The following is a 12,868-nucleotide window of genomic DNA, read 5'->3' as shown; positions in this document are numbered from 1 at the left end:
CTATGGAACGCCTGATCCACAGTCATAGAATCCTAGACAATATAGCATCTGATCAGGGAACCCCCTGAAGGTATGGGAGAGAAGGAGGTGTGAGAGTGAGCCATAACCAGGAGACTTACTGGTCATATCACATACTGCCCCATCCAGAAGCTGCCAGCCTGTTAGAGTAATGAAATGACTTGCTGAAAAGCACAGCTGAAACACTAACTCATAGACAATACTCTGCAAAAGGCACAGGTGAAACACTAATTCATAGGTATCCAATAGGATGCAGTACAGATACCGAATCAGACATCTCCATATGGTGCTGGGTTTCCAGCAGGAACTAAGGTATAGAAGCAGAAGTTGCCCTACTTAACATCATTTGCAATGACCCACTAAAGGACTTTTCTTTCTGTCCCCAGAACTTTGGGCTCTACAGGATTAGAGGTCCTGATTCCAAAAGGGGACACACCCTTGCCAAGAGACACAGCAAGGCTTCCATTAAACTAGCAGCCTCAGCTGCCCTCTGGGCACTTTGACTCTTTATATTCAGGATCAGCAGACAAGAACAGGAGTCATTTCCCTGAAAGGTGTCATTGGCCCTGACCAGCAGAAAAAGGTGTGGCTTACACCTCTTTCTCACACAATTGAGAGGAATATGTACAGAACTCAGGTGATCTGCAGGGGTACTTCCTGTTACTCCCTTATCCAGAATGGACAAGTGCAGCCATCCTGACCTGAAAAGAGTGTGATCATCAAGGGTTCAGACCCGTGAGGAATGGGAGTTAGAGTCAAATCAGTAGGTAAGCAACGGAGGTAGTAGCTGAGGAAGCAGGGAATTTAGAATGGACATGGGGTGGGGAAAGTAGGGATACTGAATGCCAACTGGAGCTTCCAAACTCTGTCTTCTAAGTTTCCCCTTAGGAAGAGAGGCTCACTGGGACCCCAAAGAAGCTGCTCTGCAAACGTATATGCTGACATGAAGCCACACAGCACAAGGGTGGATTGTGGCAACCATGGAGGTTTACCGCTCAGAACTCCCTGAAGGAAGAACTTGCTGGCAGCCTCAGCTGTTAATGCATTCAGGATCTGCCTTCACTTTTAAGCCGAATCTGCATTCTTCCAAGGTAACCCCTGCCAGTGACTGAGCACAGCAAGGACACTAAGGCCTGGCCATTTCTGTGGGCTTCTTTAATGAGCAATCTTTGCTCTGGAGCTCCCTGTTGGGTTGTCTGAGATTTTGTCAGATCTGCATCATGGTCTGAGACTCCCACATCTGGAACCTTAACTATGAGAAAATTAGGACATGGAATTTTTGGCTTTCCAGCCTGTGTAGTACAGGAAAGCATCCAAGAAGGAGGGAGAAAGGAGGCTGAGCACTAATCTACCATGTACCTCAGCCAGCTCACTGCATCCAGGAGGAAAAAGCGGGCAGTGGGTTCTGGAAAGCCACAGGTCAAGCCATTTCCTGGTTGAAAAACAGAAATGGAAGCAGGAAAGAGGAGAGAGAAAAGCATAGTCCAGTGGAGCATGCAAGCAGGTCCGATGTGGACAAGCTTTTCTGTCTTTCTGGAATCCCTATCAAATGCTGCCCTCTGATGTTTGTGGAATAAACTACCTTTGAGAAATGCTAAAACAGCCTAATAAGAGAATGCATCTAGCTGTAGTTTTCTGGGATAGTTTTAGATGTCTGAACCTCATGGAAACCAGGAAATATCCACCAAATTGGGCACCAAAACTACTTCCAAATGATTGGGTCAACTGACATACAGATCAAGTTTTAACGAGGTGCTATTAACTTAGACCTCTAGGTATAGGTTATCTTTTCTTCCACAATCACAGTGGAGCAGTTTTAAGCATTCCTCGTGGTTCATGGAATGATCAGAAAGCACATGGTCAATTATGAATCATTTGTACAAGCTATGAATCCAAGTGAAGTCTTCCAATAAAAGTGTTTCATTTATTGCCAGTATTATTCATATCACTTCTCTTTATAATCTGTCTTTACAAGGTGCCCCCCAACCATAAATGTTGACTAGGAAAAGAGTGACATCACTGATTGTCAGAATGCTATGTGCCAGCAGGGAATAAGTTTATGTCAACAAACAAAGTTTATGTTTCTGAATATAATATTGCCCAGTACAATCAAAGAATGAAAGTCACAATGTTTAAAAGTATTACATCTCTAGCTATCAGTCGAGATACAAAACCCTTGCCAGAGTTGTAGATTAAATAGTAAATAAAAGCCAAGAATCAGAAGATGACCCTTGGACATGACAAGCATGCTCCTGCCTCAGTATGTTTACCTTTCCTGCTGCTTGGAACACACTTTCCCTCAATATCACATCCACAGGAGTGTGGTTCTCTCATCTTCCTTCCAAGCTGCTAAAGTGGTATGGTCCAGGGTCTATGTTAACAGAAGTTTAAGTCACAGTCACATCTTCCTATTCCCCCTTTCTCCCCCATGGTCATTTTGTGGTCAACTGGAACTATGGTTTGGGATCTTTGGATGGAGGAAGGTGGGTTAGAAGAGGTCTTGATGTAGGCAAATTTATCTGAGCTGTCTCTGTTAGGGTTGGAGGTCAAAAGCACCTTTATTGTGTTAGTTTGTTTCCCTTTGCTAACCTTCTTTCAGTATATGCCTTCCTTTGCTATTTATTCTTTGGTAGGATTTAAATATTCATGGGTTTCTGGCCCTAGTAATTTCTGATAGCCCCTCCATCTCACTCTGATTCCTAACGGGAGTCACACTAGAGAAGCCAAGTAAATTGCAGCACTCTTTTCTGAGAATTGTCTCCACCCCAAGACCACCATCTCTGAGAACCTCTAAATATTTGCAAACTATTTGGTAAACAGTATCAAACCATCCAAGTTTGAGGCTACAGTAGTAACTAAAATATGACAAGCTAGAGATGCTCAGCAAAAACTATACTTATACTGTGCTTGTACAGATCAAACTTCAGTTTGCAGGTGCCAGAGCTGTCCCCATTCTCACTTTTCTCTTCAATCCTCTAGTACTGGGGAAAGGTATTTGCAAACAAGGCAAGGCAGAGATCAGAGCATGTTACCCTCTGCATAGCCTGGGGGATGCACATCACACTCTCCCTCTCCACTGTTTGCTTTCCCACTGGGGAAGAGAGGGACTCATCTCCAAAATACAGGGATGAAAGGCTGCAGAAAACAACAAGCTTGGGGCTATGTGTGGGGTCAGAGCTGTGTGTGATCAGTCATTAGGGGGCCCTGATCTGCTGATCTGCTTTAAGGCTTTGGAATTTGACTTAAGGGATGTCATCCTGCTGAGTTCACAGAAGAAATTCCCAGAGGCTAGAGGTGAGGTCTAGCCACAAAAGTGAGATCATAGATGGAGAAACACTTAGAAAAAGTTTGTAGTGCTGTTGTTGTGGTAATGAGAAGAATAATAAGCTGACCACAAAGATCCTCCCAAATCTCTCATGTTGAGTAGGTTAGTCATTGTACAATAAAATAGCATAGCTTTGAGAGCTAGAAAAATATGGGATAGAGAAACAATTACAATGTTCACAAATGACAGATAAATTAAACAAATTACAGCAATCCCTACCATAGAACAATATGTAGTCATTTAAAAAGAATGTATTACACTGGAGGGCAATGTGACACAATGGGTTAAAAAAATACAGATTCATAAACCTCTAATCTAGCATTCCACTTTAAGAAATCTATCTTACAGGTGTATTCATAAAGGTGCAAAATAACATGTATAAGATTATTTGCCCTAGAAGAAAACCTAAGCAATACCATTCAGGACATAGGCATGGGCAAAGATTTCATGACAAAAACACCAAAAGCAATTGCAACAAAAGTCAAAATGGACAAATGGGATCTAATTAAACTAAGGAGCTTCTGCATAGCAAAAGAAACTATCATCAGAGTGAACAGGCAACCTACAGAATGGGAGAAAAATTTTGCAATCCATCCATCGACAAAGATCTGATATCCAGAATCTATAAGAAACTTAAATTTACAAGAAAAAAACAAACCCCATCAAAAAGTGGGTAAAGAATATGAACAGACACTTCTCAAAAGAAGACATTTATAAGGCCAACAAACATGAAAAAAAGCTCATCATCACTGGTCATTAGGAAATGCAAATCAAAACCATAATAGATACTACCTCACAGCAGTTAGAATAGTGATCATTAAAAAGTCAGGAAACAACAGATGCTGGAAAGGATGTAGAGAAATAGAAACGCTTTTATACTGTTGGTGGGAATGTAAATTAGTTCAACCATTGTGGAAGACAGTGTGGCGATTTCTCAAGGATCAAGAACCAGAAATACCATTCGACCCAGCAATCTCATTATATACCCAAAGGATTATAAATCATTCTATTATAAAGATACATGCACACATATCGTTACTGCAGCACTGTTCACAATAGCAAAGACTTGGAATCAACCCAAATGCCCATCAGTGATAGACTCGATAAAGAAAATGTGGCACATATACACCATGGAATACTATGCAGCCATAAAACAGAATGAGTTCATGTCCTTTGCAGAGACATAGATGAAGCTGGAAGCCATCATTCTCAGAAAACTGATATAGGAACAGAAAACCAAACACCACACGTTCTCACTCATAAATGGGAGTTGAACAATGAGAATATATGGGCACAGGGAGGGGAACATCACACACCAGGGCCTGCCAGGGGATGGGGGGCAAAGGGAGAGAGAGCATTAGGGCAAATACCTAATGCATGCGGGGCTTAAAACGGGTTGATGATGGGTTGATGGGTGCAGCAAATCACCATGGCACATGTATACCTATGTAACATACCTGCATGTTCTGCATATGTATCCCAGATCTTAAAGTATAATACAAATAAAAAATTTTAAAATTTAGAAAAGATTATTTGTTGTACCACTCTCTGTAATACCAACAGTTTGGAAACCCATATTTAAAAAGTTATGGTATAGCCATACAATGGAATACAATGCAGCCTTTTTTTTTTTTTTTTAAAGAAGCTCCCTATGTCCCAATATATAAAATAACAATAACCCCCACCAGACAAAGAACAAACCTATTTTTATATTACCACTGGAGGTTAATAATGTAAGAAGTCCTAGAAAGGATATTTGCTGGATGAAAGGTGAGCTGTCTAATCCCGCTTGCCATTAGCCTCGCATGCCTTCAGCCTCAGTCTATTGGATACTGAGCTGTACCTGAACTGGGCAGCCTTAGCTGAGGAAGAAGCATATATATACTCTAGTACAGTAGATTTTAAATTTTAGTGAACATGAGAATCATCTGGATTGGTTGCTGAAAATCAAGATTTAAGGAATCTATATTTAGAGATTGTGACTCAATAAATCTGGGGTTGGGCTCTGGAACTGGTGTTTTTTAACAAGCACACCAGGTGATTCTAATGTGGCAGATCCTTAGACCAATCTCTGAGAAACCATGCCATAATGACCACAGAATCAGCACCTGAGGTGAACTAAAGCCTCCTCACAGTCTGCTCCAGGATCTATGAGAGGAAAATCTAGCTGGGTGATTTGGCTTCAACATCAAGTTCACAGGGGCCCTGAAAAGTGGCTACTGCTAAATTTGCTTATGGAAGCAAGAGCCCTTTCCACAGATATTTATATTTTGGTTCTTTTGAGCATGAGGATATCAATATCATTTTCTAATCCTTATAATAAAACCACAACAGAAGTAATTTCTGGTTGCCCAGATTTATTCAGATAGAAAGATGAATTTATGAGCACAAAAAAATTTGTTGCCCAGTTTATGGCTTAAGGGTGTTTTATCTACTTCTACTTACATAATGACAGCTTGCTTCTCAGAGACCAATTTGAAATAGATATATCCTCAAATGATCATTCACATAATTTCATACAATTCTATGTATTACATATATCATTGTTCATGTGCATGTACACAGTATGTATTATAACTTCATTGTTCTGTCAATTATTTTTTCTTAGTCTTTTTCAGTATTAGTTGTCTCTTGCCATTTCTGTATTCTCTATGTTTACTTTTTAATTTTTAAATAATAACAATTATTAGTGAGTGACTAGTTCTCTGTCACCTCGGTTGGAGGGCAGTGGTATGACCACAGTTCATCGCAGCCTTGACCTCCCAGGCTCAAGAGATCCTCCCACTTCATCCTCCTGAGTAGCTGGGACTAGAGGCACATGCTGCTATACCTGGCTTTTTTTTTTTTTTTTTTTTCTAAATTTTTTGTAGACCCTGGGTCTCACTATGTTGCCCAGGCTGGTCTCGAACTCCTGGCCTCAAGCAATCCTCTCACCTCGGCCTCCTAAAGTGCTGGGATTACAGGCATGAGCCACCTTGCTCAGTCCACTTTTTTATTTTTAGATGTTATTTTTGTTATTTTTGGATTCAGATAAAATAGAAATGCACATATACATGCAACATTTATAATTTTTTCTATGTTGATATTTATCATTTTGTATCAGTTGTCATATTTTTCAAATCCACCAATATTTGTAGTTTCATTTACAATTGAAAAAGTTCTGATTACTCACTGAATTTCCAAGACTGATACTCTATTCAGGAAAGTACACTGTCACCTTTGTTACATACTGGATGAGTAAGAATTTAGGACTGTAATTTCACAAAATTTTGTTCTAAGACACAGGTTTCCTGATATTTAATGCTTACTACATACAGTATTGTTCTATATGCTCGATACATATTAACTAATTTGATCTTCAAAACAGGACCATAAGGCAGCTGCTATTACTATGCCATGTTGACTGTCAGTATTGTTTTCAAACTTAGACTTCTGACCCTAACTGAAATCCATCTTAAATTGAAGAGTAAGAAATCTCAAAATCTGAATGCTCCATGGCTTTCCTAGTGCTCTCAGAAGAGTTTATCCAACATCTCTTATTACTCCAGGTCAGTCCCAGCAACTGCATATTGTCTAGATGGCCCTGCTGGAACTGGGGCCCTTTCTTGAACTCTGGTCTTCTTGACATCTTGCCATGCCTTTGGCTTAGAAACCCTCTCTGGTGTTTGTCTCCCCTTGTCACTGCCTGGCTTAGTGAGCCATTAGTGTTACTATGACTTGTCTCTGAGTATTGCCTGTTGCCTGTATTCTCTCTGAAACCTGCACATTTCACCTCCACTTCATCCCTAATTGGGCCATTGGATTGGACCATCTAGAAACTGCTATCTACTTGATCTAGTCTGAATTCAGTAGTCCCTTTGAATGCCGATCATAAATCCACAATTGGCCAGTTTCTTCTAACCCAGTTCTGACTTCCTACTGCCATTTTGGGTGCTAAACCCAAATTCAACAAATCTACCTAAGCTATGACACTTTTTTGTCAGAGGTGAACATTCTTCTGAGTTGGAAGTGATAAGGGCACTGACAAGCTAGGTTTCAGTGATGTGACTGAAAGCATAAAGCTCTCGTGCTGTCCAAGGAAGGAGTTGAAATGTGACAGAAGCCCTGTGGCAAAAGGAAGGTTAACTGACTACCCTCGACCCCTCCTGCTACAGTTTCCTATGCTGCTTCACGTTTGGTGTACTCTTTCAGTTCATTTGAAGAACCATCTATTTAGAAGCTGTAAGAAGTGTTTTCCCCCAGGTAGTGGTACTATGTTTCCAGCTGGGCAACTCAACACATCTGTACAACCATCCTGAATTTAATTTTCACCAAATTTACTTCTCCCCCTAAGGATGGTGTTCTCATTGGAAGGAAGAGCAAGTGCTCAGCCTTACAAAACCCTGCTTCACATCCAAGACTCTGTGTTAACACTGGAGTTAGTTCATCAAATGGAAATTTTGAGTGCTCTGGAATCCTATAGTGTTTATAACTTGCTGGTTTTGTCTCAAAAACATTGAAACAGCCTCTTTGAAGGTTTTTTTGTTTTTGTTTTAGACAGGGCACCCTCATAGAAGTCCCTAGAAGGGCTGAAAATGTATAATAAGGGATCTTATTGATTCACATATATATTAACATGAAAAGTGTTTCATTTTAAGTCTACTTTCACTCATTTTTAAAATTCAGTGTTTACTGTGTACTGAGTATATGCCAGGCAGAATTCTAGGTACGGGGAGTACAACAGAGAACAAAGATTTCTGCCCTCCTGGAGTATACAATTCCTAATAACAATACATAATAAACATAATGAGGAAATTATATAGTATTTAGAAGTGTTAAGGTCTACAGAATAAAGAGCCAAGAGAGATGGGAGTGTGGACATGGAGATACATGTTGCCATGTCAAAAGATGTTTAGAGTGATTCTCTTTGAAAATATGACATTTGGGGCCGGGCACGGTGGCTCACGCCTGTAATCCCAGCACTTTGGGAGGCTGAGGCGGGTGGATCACGAGGTCAAGAGATCGAGACCATCCTGGTCAACATGGTGAAACCCCATCTCTACTAAAAATACAAAAAATTAGCTGGGCATGGTGGCACGTGCCTGTAATCCCAGCTACTTAGGAGGCTGAGGCAGGAGAATTGCCTGAACCCAGGAGGCGGAGGTTGCGGTAAGCCAAGATCGCGCCATTGCACTCCAGCCTGGGTAACAAGAGCGAAACTCCGTCTCAAAAAAAAAAAGAAAATATGACATTTGAGAAAAGACTTAAAGGAATAATAAGGGAGAGACACTTACGGATCTCTGGGGAAAGAGAATTACAGGAAGAGAGAAAAGCCAGAGTAAAGTCTCAGAAGTGGGTACATGGTCTGATGTGTGTGAAAAATAGCAGAGGTGAGGAAGAAAGTTACAGGTAGAATACTAGGAACTAAGGTTAGACTTGAGGATAGGGAGTGAATCTGTAGCAGCGCTAATAGGTTTGGTTCAAGAATGAGTGACAGACTTTTACTGCTTTGAGTAAAGATTTATTCTTCTGCATATTTCCAATGCAATTTCACTTTCTATTTAATATTTATAAAAACCTAAAACATAAAACTTTATTGAAGTGTACAATAGGCCATATTCATTCAAACCGTACAAGTCAATAAATTTTGATAAATGGTTACACTCTGAACTCACCACCACACTCAAGTTACAGAAAATCTCCATCATTCCTAAGAGTTTCCTCACAATGCTTTGCAGTGTGTCACTCCATCTACATCAGTCCCAGGGAATTAACAGTCCGCTTTTGCCACTAATGACTGGTTTGCATTTTCTAGTATTTTAATACAAATGGAATCCTACAGTATATACTCTTTTATGTCTGGCTTCTTTTAGCACATTTCTGAAATTTATTCATGCTAATGTACATATGAGTAGTTTCTGACTTTTTATTGCTGAGCATTCTATCATATAAATACACCTTATTTAGTTTATTCTTTGATAGGTAGAAATTCGGTTTTTATACCTCCCACCAAATTATAATACATTAATGTTGCTTTTATCAATGCATTCAATAACAATTACAATGATCACACTATCCAGAAATTTTAAGTACTTAAAGCCTGAAGACATAGGAAATCTTAAAAGTTAAATCCAAATTTATATAGGTATTCTTGCTCCAGAAGAGTTATGATAAGTTAATAAATAAGACATCCCTATTTCTCCTCTATTCTCTTTTTGTGCCTGTTTTTTCCCTCATCTTTTGTTTCTTGTTGTTATACCCTACAGTGATGAAAGATGAAACCAGGATTTGAGCTCAATGCTAAATTCCACGATTAATTAGCCATGTGACCTAGTAAATAATCTATAAAATGGGTATCAATGTTGTTTTGTATAGTGAGGTGAATGGTAGGCCCAAGAAGGAAATGCTTGCACCCTAATCCCTAGAGTCCATGAGTATTACTATAAAGCAAAAGATATGATTGAGTTTCTTGAGATGAAGGGTTTTTTCTGATTATCTGGGAGGACCCTAAATGAGATCACACATATCCTTGGGAAAGAAAGGCAGATTGAGTTTGGGGACACATAGAGAAGAGGAGATACAAAAACAGAGCAGAGGGAGCTGCAGCCACCACAAGCCAAAGAATGCTGACAGCACCAGAAACTGGAAGAAACAAAGAACAGATTCTTCCCTAGAGCCTCCGCAAGGATTGTGGTTCTGTTGACACTCAATTTTTGACTTCTGGCCTTTTAAAAATTACTTTTTAAATTTTTTAAGACAAGGTCCAACTCTGTTGTCCAGGCTGGAGTGCAGTGGTGCAGTCTCAGCTTACCGAAGCCTCAAACTCCTTGGCTTAAGTGATCCTCCCGCCTCAGCCTCCCAAGTAGCTGGGAATACAGGTGTGTACCACCATCATTACTAGCTAAATTTTTACTAAAGATGAGGTCTCACCATGTTGCCCTCAGGCTGGTCTCAAAACCCTGACTGAAGTGATCCTCTTGCCTCAGTCCCCCAAAGTGCTAGGATTACAGGCATGAGCCAGGATTACTTCTGGCCTTTAGAATAGTTAGAGAATAAATTTACATTGTTTGAAGTAACCAAATTTCTGGTTATTTGTTACAGCAGCCACAGGAAACTAATAATCCTGGTTACTTCCCAAGGCAAAGAAGAAGCTAAACAATGTACAAGTGCTTTACAAACTAAACTGTCACACAAGTACAAGCTCTCTTTACTGGCCACTTTCGACAGGGATTTCTAATACCATGCACACAGTTGTTGTCATAGATCAGTATTGATGGAAAAGACTTCAGGGGAGTTCCTGGGGCTTTCCTGTCTCACTGCACACCCTTCTCCCTAATCCTTCTTTCCAAAAAGTTTAGTATTTCTTTCATTAGTGGTGTGGATATTGCTAATTTTAGCAACTCCGAAGAAAAAGAGTAGTTCTAACTACCTTAGACATGTCTCTTGAATCTGGCAAGCAATTACTCTTCTCTTTATTACAAGATCCTATGTCAGTTCAGGATATGGAGCAGGTTTTCTCAACAGCAGCAAGACTGACGTTTGGGACTGGACAATTCTTTGCTGTGAAGAGAACTCTGCACATGATGTATGTTTAGCAGCATCCTTGTCCTCTACCCACTAGATGCCAGTAGTACCCTCCCCAATCATGACAATCATGTATTTCTCAGAATAATGCCAAATGTTCTTAAGCAAACTGCTCTACCCTCCCTCCCCCACAACCAGGTCAAGAAACCCTGATTTAGAAGATGACAGGATATGACTCGCCAAAGATCTATCTAGTGTGACTGAATTAGGGAAGCAGAAGCCTAGAAAAGCCAGAGTGACACATTTTAAAATCAACTCCATCTTAAACTTCCCAGTCATGACCCATGGTCCTAAGATGTTCACAGCTAAGAAAACAGCTTCGAGACACCTGTAAGAACAAACTCCTACAACACAAAGTCCAGATGTCCCAATACCCATAACAATATATGCTTCCAAGAATTATAGTAATGCTTTGATGCACTTACACACTAAGATGTCAAGGATGGATTTATTTATTTATTTATTTGAGATGGAGTCTTGCTCTGTCACCCAAGCTGGAGTGCAATGGCATGATCTCAGCTCACTGCAACTTCCGCCTCCTGGTTCAAGTGATCCTCCTGCCTCAACCTCTTGAGTAGCTGGGATTACAGGTGTGTGCCACCACACCTGGCTAATTTTTATATTTTGTAGTAGAGATGGGGTTTCACCATGTTGGGCAGGCTGGTCTTCAACTCCTGGCCTCAAATGATCCACCCATCTAGGCCCCTCAAAGTGCTGGAATTACAGGGGTGAGCCACTGCACCTGGCCAAGGATGGAGTTCTTTAAATCAATAAAGGACTAAATTTGGTCATGCTATCTGCATTATCTGCCTGTACACACACCTTAGTCTTTACATAGAGAAGACCCCTATATAAGAAAAATTTAAAGACAGTGCATTCCTCTGCTTGTTTCCTGAGGACACCCTGCTCTGTAATGGAGCTTTCAATAAACTATCTCTTCTCACTGTACTTTGCAACTCATCTTGAATTCTTTCCTGTGAAAGATCCAAGCCTCTCTTGGGGTCTGGATCAAGATCCCCTTTTTGGTAACAGCTCTATCTCAGATAGATAACCCCAATCTCCATTCATACATTAGGATTTGTCCTAGACCTCAAAAGAGAACATACGTCCTAGCAGCCTGCTGATTTCATCATGAAATTGGTCTTTTTGATAGTTTCATGAGTGTTTCTTAAATTATGATCAACATTCCCATTTGTGGCAGAATCACTTGAGCTTCTTTTTGACCTGCTGAGAGAAAGATCCAGGAATTTCCATTTTACATGTTTTGCAGATGATTCTTAAAATTTCTTCAATAAACATTAGTTTGGAAGAACTTCAGACTCCAGGTAGATGCTGTTATATTTATTCTACTCTCCTGGTTTTGGAAACTCATCCCAGTTCTCCCTGACAAAGTCCTCCTTCACACTTGCTGTCAGTTGAACATCTGATTCTGGAGACCCCGGCCTAACTTCTGCCTACACTGACGTCTCAGGTTGTCTATCTTCACTTACAGTACTGATGCCTCACCTTTCTGTCCTCAGTAGTATTGATGTCCTTGAATGCAAGCTCTGATTTCTTTGGATGCATTCAGAGCTCCTTTGTTTGTCTCTATACATATAAAAGCTTGCCTATGCCTAATGTAGTAACTCTATCAACACTTTCAGCCTTAACATATTTTTGTATTCCTTCCTGCATCCTAAATCCTGGCCTTGTCCTACCTATTGAGCCCTGTGGATACAATAGCCTAGAGGGACCAGAAATCTATAGGTCTAGGTAGAGAAATAATCAAGTTGAAGGAATTCAGTTCCTTTTTCAACATTCCCCATCTTGGCTGCCTAAAGAAACTTAAGCATAATCTTTTCTATATTTCTCTATCTTATCTCTCACACTCCACCAATTATCATCCTCTTATGGATTCAACCTCTTAAATACCTCTTGAATCAACCAAATTCTCTCCATCCTGACATGAGACAATGAATGCCC

The sequence above is a fragment of the Aotus nancymaae genome, unplaced genomic scaffold (assembly GCF_030222135.1).
Source record: "Aotus nancymaae isolate 86718 unplaced genomic scaffold, 86718_ANA_hifiasm-v0.15.2.pri h1tg000010l, whole genome shotgun sequence".
In the NCBI taxonomy this organism is placed as follows: domain Eukaryota; kingdom Metazoa; phylum Chordata; class Mammalia; order Primates; family Aotidae; genus Aotus; species Aotus nancymaae.
Note: the sequence above shows the minus strand (reverse complement) of the source record.